This window comes from Colobus angolensis, unplaced genomic scaffold, assembly GCF_000951035.1.
Source record: "Colobus angolensis palliatus isolate OR3802 unplaced genomic scaffold, Cang.pa_1.0 Scaffold196, whole genome shotgun sequence".
NCBI classification, from domain to species: domain Eukaryota; kingdom Metazoa; phylum Chordata; class Mammalia; order Primates; family Cercopithecidae; genus Colobus; species Colobus angolensis.
The window spans coordinates 2,452,285-2,459,832 of record NW_012115110.1 but is presented as its reverse complement, the minus strand read 5'-3'; the positions used below and the strand labels follow the sequence as shown (position 1 = coordinate 2,459,832).

Sequence of the window (7,548 nt, the reverse complement as noted above, 5' to 3'; positions counted from 1 at the left end):
TTCTTTCCTTCCTTCCTTCCTTCCTTCCCTCTTTCTTTCTTTCTTTCTTTCTTTCTTTCTTTCTTTCTTTCTTTCTTTCTTTCTTTCTTTTTCTTTCTTTCTCCTTTTCTTCTTTTTGTGGTAAGAGTATCTAAAATCTACTTTCTTGGCAAATTACAAGTATGCAATAAAATGTTTCTTTTAAAGTTAATAAATAGACACACAGATACCTGTTTATGTCTATATCTATGTCATCTACTTACATCCATCAAACATATATATGCATGTGAATAAGGTAGTTGTTCCTCCAAATGTACAGAAGGATTGCAAATCCAGGCTGGGCTGATGAATTCAGAGCCATTGCCTTTAGCATAAATGCTATTTCTGGACCCTTCCTGGCCTGATCCCAAGTAGTGGTAAGGGATGTCAGTTGTCCTTTACAACCACCACAGAGGAGAGAGGCAGAAGGCATCCTGCTGTTTTGCTGTCTTGTATTACAAGAATCCCAGGGTGATAGACAAATTTAGAATGCATTTATAAACTGAAGTTCATTGTAGAAAACCAGTTGGTCCTCTTTGAACTTTCCCAGAGGGCATATTTCCATGGAAGCATGGGAATTTAGATTACATTCTTTTTCAGACTGGTCACTTTTCTCAAGGGTGTTTCAAGTTCAAGTTCAGAACCCTGAGTTATTCAATTTTCCATTCACAAGGTAGAATTCTATAATTCCTCAGACATCCATTATCGAAGCATCTGTTTGTCAGCTCAGAGAAGCTCTGAGTAAGAATCCCATGAAGACAATCCAGAGATCGGTCGGTTATTGGGTTTAAAGTACTCAGAACTTTCAAGCAAGGTGAGAAAATGAATTTCATTATTTTCATGGTAAAAAAAAATCCCATCTGTGCATTCATTATTAATATCAAGTGCATGACCCGTACTCTCTGACACAAGTTCTATAATCTAGATAGCTGAGGTTTAAACCAAGAGAGAGAAGTTGACTTTCTAGTCAGAAGCCGGGTCCATGAAGCCCAGCATTCTGTTGCCAACAATAGTTTCCCGGGATATTCTATGAAATAACCTTTTTACTTGTCCTAACATTGACCTCTGAGCTTCATTTATGGAACTGCTTTTTATTTTTTACTCAAACCAGTTTTACTTTTTTGCCCTTCTTACTGGTAAAAATCTTGGAGTCATGAACTCTGTAATCTGATTTTCTACTCGGAAGTAGCTTCTTTTTATTTATTCTCAGCCTGCCTTGCTCATGCTGAAAGTTGCTTTGTTTTAAAATTATGATCTCTCTATTTCTGTCCTCTTATTTGTTTTTCTCTTTTTATTATACTTTATCTATTTTCAGGAATAATTTGGGCAAGAAGTGCCCAGGTTTTAGTATAGACACCAAATTCATGCCTCTTTTAGTCACAAGAGAGAACTTTCCTTACCTCATCTTCATTATAATACAGTTCAGAGAAACGTTCACATGTTCTTTTTTTGAGACTATCAGCATACTTACCACTTAGATTTTCCTGCTAAAACAGGCCTGATTGTGTGCTATCACAATTCTTTACAATGTGCATTGAAATGAAACACAAAATACATTATTGTGACCATAACTTAACAAAAAATTTGGCTGAAGCTCATAGAACTATAAAAATTAGTATTTAGGTTCTCACAAATAAAATTTATCATATGCATTTCTTCAATAATTCAGCAGGCAGCTTTACTTGCCGTCTAGGGTTCAGACCTGTGGCTTGGAGAAGCGTAAGTACCCTGGAGGCTTGCTGAGCACTAGCTACTGCTGTCCATCTCCTCCCCCATGTGACCTGGCTTCCCCCTCTCTGAGAAATGGAAACAATAAGAGAACAATGCTCCAGACTCCCTCCTCTTAGCTCTTCATCTGCCAGCACCCGTCTCCACTGTCTTCCCCTTTATACATCTTCCCTGGATGCCCTGTCCATGCTCCCGCTGAAGCAACCTTCTCCAGCAATGTGTGCCGCCCCCCTGTTTTCCCCTGACTCCAGGGCACGGCTCCCAGAGCTTTCTCCACTTTCTCCCACATCACCAAGTTTCTCCTCTTCACTGGATTATCACCATCTATGCAAAAGCATGCTGTCATTTCTCCCATCTTTGATGACCCTTCTCCTAACCCCATTTCTTCTGCCTGCAATCACCCATTTCTTTGCTCCCTTTTTCAATAAAGCGGTCAAGAGTTGTCTATCCTCACTAACTCCATTTCCTCTCCCCCTCTTGTCTTTTAACCTCACTCCACCAGCTTCTGTCCTCTATACTCCACAAACACATTGTGGAAGATCTTTATGATGCTAAACCCAATGGGACCAGTTACATTCCACTCAGCTGACCCCTTCCTCTCTCTTGATTCATGTCTTCTCTTAGATTCCACAATACCACACTCCTGTGGTTTTTCTAAAAACAAGCTTTCCTTTCTTTCCCCTCTGATTTTTTACTTTTTATGGCCCAGAGCTCAGTCTTCCTCTCCTCTCTGTCCACACACATTCCTCTTGTGACCTTATGCAGTCTCACGGCTTCAAATACCATTCACACACTGATGTTCAAGTGCATAGTCTACACTGCAGCCTCCTGACATTGACTCCTTTGTCCAGCTGTCTTTTCGACATCTCCACGGGTGCTTTATTCACATTGGACTCTCCACACATTCAACACTGAGCCCATTCCCAACCTTCCCTTCTCAGCTGATAGCTAGCCTGCTCTACCAACTTTTTCCTCCCCCAAACCTGAGGTCATTCTCAACTGTTATCACTTTTGCACATTCCATATCCTTTGAGTTAGGGAATTGCTTTGGCTTTATTTTAAAACTTGTCCAGCAATCTAATTATTTCTTACCATCTCCAGGACCACCGCTCTATTCTGAGGGACCACAATCTCATGCCCCTGTTTCCCAGTGGCCTTGGATTTGGTCTCCGCGTTCCTGACCCTGACTCTACCCCACGTCCTCTGGAGTCTGTCCTAGATACAGAAGCCAGAGTGGCTCATTGTAAATGTCTGTTCCTGGTATCCCTTACTGCTGAAAACCTTTCTTCTTCTAAAATGGCTTGCTAGGCTCCACATAATCTAACCCCACATTATTGTCCTCACTACCAAATTTCTCCTTGTTCTCTTTACTCCAGATGTGCCTGTCACCAGGTCTTCCATTCCACCGGCTTCCTCCAGCCTCAGGGCCTTTGTCCAGATGCTCTTTCTGCTGAGAAAGCCCTTGCCCTAGATACCGATGTGACTAATTTTCTCACCCCCTTTAAGAGTTTTCAAAATGTCCTTCTTAATAAAGCCTACCCTGGTGATATGGTTTGGCTAAAATCCCCCACCCAAATCCCATTCTGAATTGTAGTTCCCATAATCCCCACGGGTCGTAGGAGGGACCCTGTGAAAAGTAGTTGAATCATGGGGGTGGTTTCCCCCATGCTGTTCTCATGACAGTGAGTGAATTCTCATAAGATCTGATGGTTTTATAAGGGACATTTCCCTCGCTTCACTCATACTTTTTGCTGGTGCCATGTGAAGAAGGGTGTGTTTGCTTCCCCTTCTGCCACGATTGTAAGTTTCCTGAGGCCTCCCCAGCCATCCGAACTGTGAGTCATTTAAACCTCTTTCCTTTATAAATTACCCAGTCTTGGGTATCTCTTTATTAGCAATGTGAGAACCAGCTAATATACTTGGCCACTATATCTTAAAAATCATAACCAGCTGCCTTTGATACTATTTCTTTTCCTTGCCTTATTTTGTTTTTCTATTTGTCATTTAGCATACTTATTATTTGTGTTCTCACACTAGAATGTAAGCTCTAAGAAGACAGAGGATTGTTTTTTTTCTTGTTCACTGATAGTTCCAGGGTGCCCAGAAGAGGACCTAGCACATATTAGGTACATGCTAGTTGAAAAATGACCATAATGTACTTAATTCTCCCAGCTATCCTTTATGAAGTACTGCTGTTGGCCTCACACAGGCACAGGAGGGGCATTGACTTATCTGCCCAAAGGCACACGGCACACAGCTTAGAAGTTACCCAGCTGGAATTTGAAGGCTCAAATGCAGTCAGACACCCAGAAGCCTGCTCTTAAGTGCTTTGGCAAAATACCCATGCTTCTCCAAGAACTGAACATCCAGGATGTCTTAGTCCTTTCTGTGTTACTACAAAGAAATATCCGAGGCTGGGTGATTTATAAAGAAAAGAGGTTTATTTTGCTCATGGTTCTGTAGCCTTTGCCTCTGCTCAGCTTCTCGTGAGGGCTTCTGCACTGCATCAAACCTAGTGAGAAGGTCAAACCTAGTGAGAAACAGGCACTTGAAAGGGACAAAACCCGAGAGTATCCTGGCTTCATAACAACCCACTCTCAAGGGAACTCATCCATTCCTTCAAGAACTGATTCATCTCATGAGATGGAAAACTCACTCACTACCATTAGAACAACACCAAGTCATTCACAAGGGATCTGTTCCCTCAACTCAAACATCTTCCACTAATACCTTCCTCCTAATATTGTCACGCTGGGGATTAAATTTCAACATGAGCTTAGGTGGGAACAACAACAGCAACAAAAAACCATAGCACAGGGGAACATGATAGATAAACCTGCCCTCATTGATGGAGCAGTCCAGTGAGAGAGGTAGATACTAAACTCATGATCAAGCCCTATACTCAACTTGCCTCAAGTCCTCTCTCAGATGTAAGCACTCTGTCTTCCAACTGAACCCAGGAATATCTCCATATGGTTTCATCCATCACTTTGAAGTGAGCCAGCTCTGTTAGCAGTGGGTCACTGCAGGTCTTAGAAGGAAAAATCATAGCAACAACGTTTTGTAAAAAAATCATAATTAAAAAACTCAAAAGTGAACTATAGTGCATTGCTTTTCTACTGCTATCATAACAAATTGCAACAAATTCAGTGCCTTAAGACAACACAAATGTATTACCATACAAGTCTTTAAGTCTGATATGAGTCTCACTATGCTAAAATAAAAGTGTCAGCGATCTTTTCTGGAGGATCTAGGACAGCATTATTCTCTTTGCCTTTTTCAGCTTCTAGCAGTGGTCCAGATTCCTTGGCTCACAGCCCCTTCCTCTATCATCTTACTCAGCTGCGTAGCATTTCCCTGGCCCTATTTCCATCAGTCATCTTTTTCTCTGATCCTGTTTGAGAAAGGTTCTCTACTTTTAATGATCCAAGTGATTAGACTGGGCTCATCTGAATATTCCAGGATGATCTCCCCATCTCAAAGTCCTTAACTTAAATCACATCTGCGAAGTCTTTTTTGTCATATGAGGTAATATATTCACAAGTTCTGGAGATTAGAATATGTGCATTATTAAGGACCATTATTCTGCCTATGTTGTAGGCAGAATATATAGCCAATATATATAATAGCTATATATTAAAACATTGGCTTCTGCCAAAAAATTGAAATTGTCCCTAAGGTTTCAGATCGAAGGATTTTCTGCATAGTGAACAGTGCAGCTGATGAATCGAGATTGGAAAGTTGATCAGATGTGAAGGTTCATGAATGACTCTTTTAGGCTGACAACCTCCTACCTGCTCAGAGAAACACTGAACCCACAGGTTTGTTTTGACTCAAATGTTACAAACACTGAGAAACAGAAGCAGGCATGGAAGCTGTTTGCAGACTTTTGTTTTTTCTGTTTTTTAGTGTTTTTCTCTTTTCACTTTTGTTTTCTCCTGTTTATTGAAGCCATCGTTTAATTTCTCACCCCTTCCCTATCTTTTTAGCTTTCTCCCAGAACCAAGAAGGAAAAAGAAAATCTATACTACACATACTCCCTTCAAAGGTCCAAGAATTCTAAAATATTTTTTTCCAAACCAACAGTGTGCTGTGAGACCAGCTTTTACAGGCTTTGGATAGTGACAGGAATAGAAAAGAGTTTCTTAGGGGTTCAAAGGAATGAAACTAAAAACTAACATGGGGATCCCTTGGACAATGGGTAATTTTTCTGATTTTTGAAGAAATACTTAGAGTAAAATTTGGAAAGAGAAGGCGGCAGAGGGAAAAGGTATAATACAGACAGTGGGTGAGGGTGGAGACTAGGATGAAGATCATTGCTCTAGATTTTGAAAAGCTCAGTTTCCATAGATTTATGACACAATCCATCAATACTCAGTTTTAGTTTCTGAGCAGAGTTTCATAAAAGTGGATGCAGTTATATTTATATTGGCTTATATTTTTATTTTGATATTTGTAGTGTGGCAACAGTTCATTTAGAGGAGACACAAAACCTTTTAGTAACAATTTATGATGACAATGTTGACAAGTGTAGTAATTGTTCTCCCCAATTGTTCTTTTTAGGGCTCTAAAAATAATTATTTTGCCTCTCCAAATCTAATGTTTTATATAAAAGAATTTTCCCACTTTCTACTGTGGCTTTCTAAGCTAGAAATTCATTTCAGAGATCAAATTGAGTTAGGCTGTATCACCTCATACTGCCCTGTCTTTCAATGAGTATCTCTTAGCTAATTGCATTTTGTTGGTCTTAGCTAGGGTATAAATTATATGCGAAGAGTGAGGTTAAAAAAATGCTGAGTATGGCCAAATTGTAATCTTTTTTTTTTTGAGATGGAATCTCACTCTGTCTTTCAGGCTGGGGTGCAGTGGTGTGATCTTGGCTCACTGCAACCTCTGCCTCCTGGGCTCAAGTGATTCTCCTGCCTCAGCCTCCCAAGTAGCTGGCACTACAGGCACCTGCCACCGTGCCCGGCTAATGTTTTGTAATTTCAGTAGAGACAAGGTTTCACCGTGTTAGCCAGGATGGTCTCGATCTCCTGACCTTGTGATTTATCCGCCTTGGCCTCCCAAAGTGCTGGGATTACAGGCGTGAGCCACTGCGCCTGGCCTGTAGTCACTTTTTATAAGGTGATGAGAAATTAGGACTTCATCCTGAGGGAGAGGTAACAAAGGTTTATTAAGCAGGAGCCTGACATAAAGTGAGTTGCATTTTTGGAAGATAATTCTGTGGCAAGAGAGCACGATTGGGTGGCAGGTCATCCAACGGGTGAAGGCAAAGTGACTGCCTCACAGGACATGTGACAGCCCTGTGGCAGCAGAAGAGAGGGAGGTGAGCTAGATATTTTTAGAGGTAGATTCCAAAGAATTTTATGATCTGAAAGAGAAGTTGTAATAAAGAATCACAATGTCTTTTTTCTATTATAGAGTCCTTTAAAATTAAACTTAGCATCTACTCATAGATATTATTATTAAATAGCCAAAATATTATTATTCTTGATCCACTAGAACTAATCTCATATCTTGACAAATAAGAAAATACAAGGGTTTTACTTTTTATTCTTTTACTCCTATGAATTTATTGACATTCGATCAGAATGATAAAAATAGGTAAAGCTGAAAATTCCCATAAACTGTTGGGGCTAAGACAGCGCTGTTCCCTCCAGTCCTTGCTGCTGTACCAAGAGAGCAGACACTGTTCCAGTATCTCACTCCATCACCAGCACCAGCCCAACCTCCACGCCTGCCATCCCTCCAGTGGTGCAGGTGGAGGGCTGGGTGATGCTGCGTAAGCAAACAGAAACC

The 7,548-nt window shown here is 40.7% G+C and overlaps 1 long non-coding RNA gene across 1 annotated transcript in view; it reads right to left on the bottom strand.

The window, feature by feature from the left end:
* Positions 1–7,548, bottom strand: part of LOC105510951 — a 27,589-nt gene that overhangs the window by 16,978 nt on the left and 3,063 nt on the right. The window contains exon 2 of the long non-coding RNA XR_001001639.1: positions 4,658–4,777. This is a non-coding gene — a long non-coding RNA (uncharacterized LOC105510951). The remainder of the gene's footprint in view (positions 1–4,657; positions 4,778–7,548) is intronic.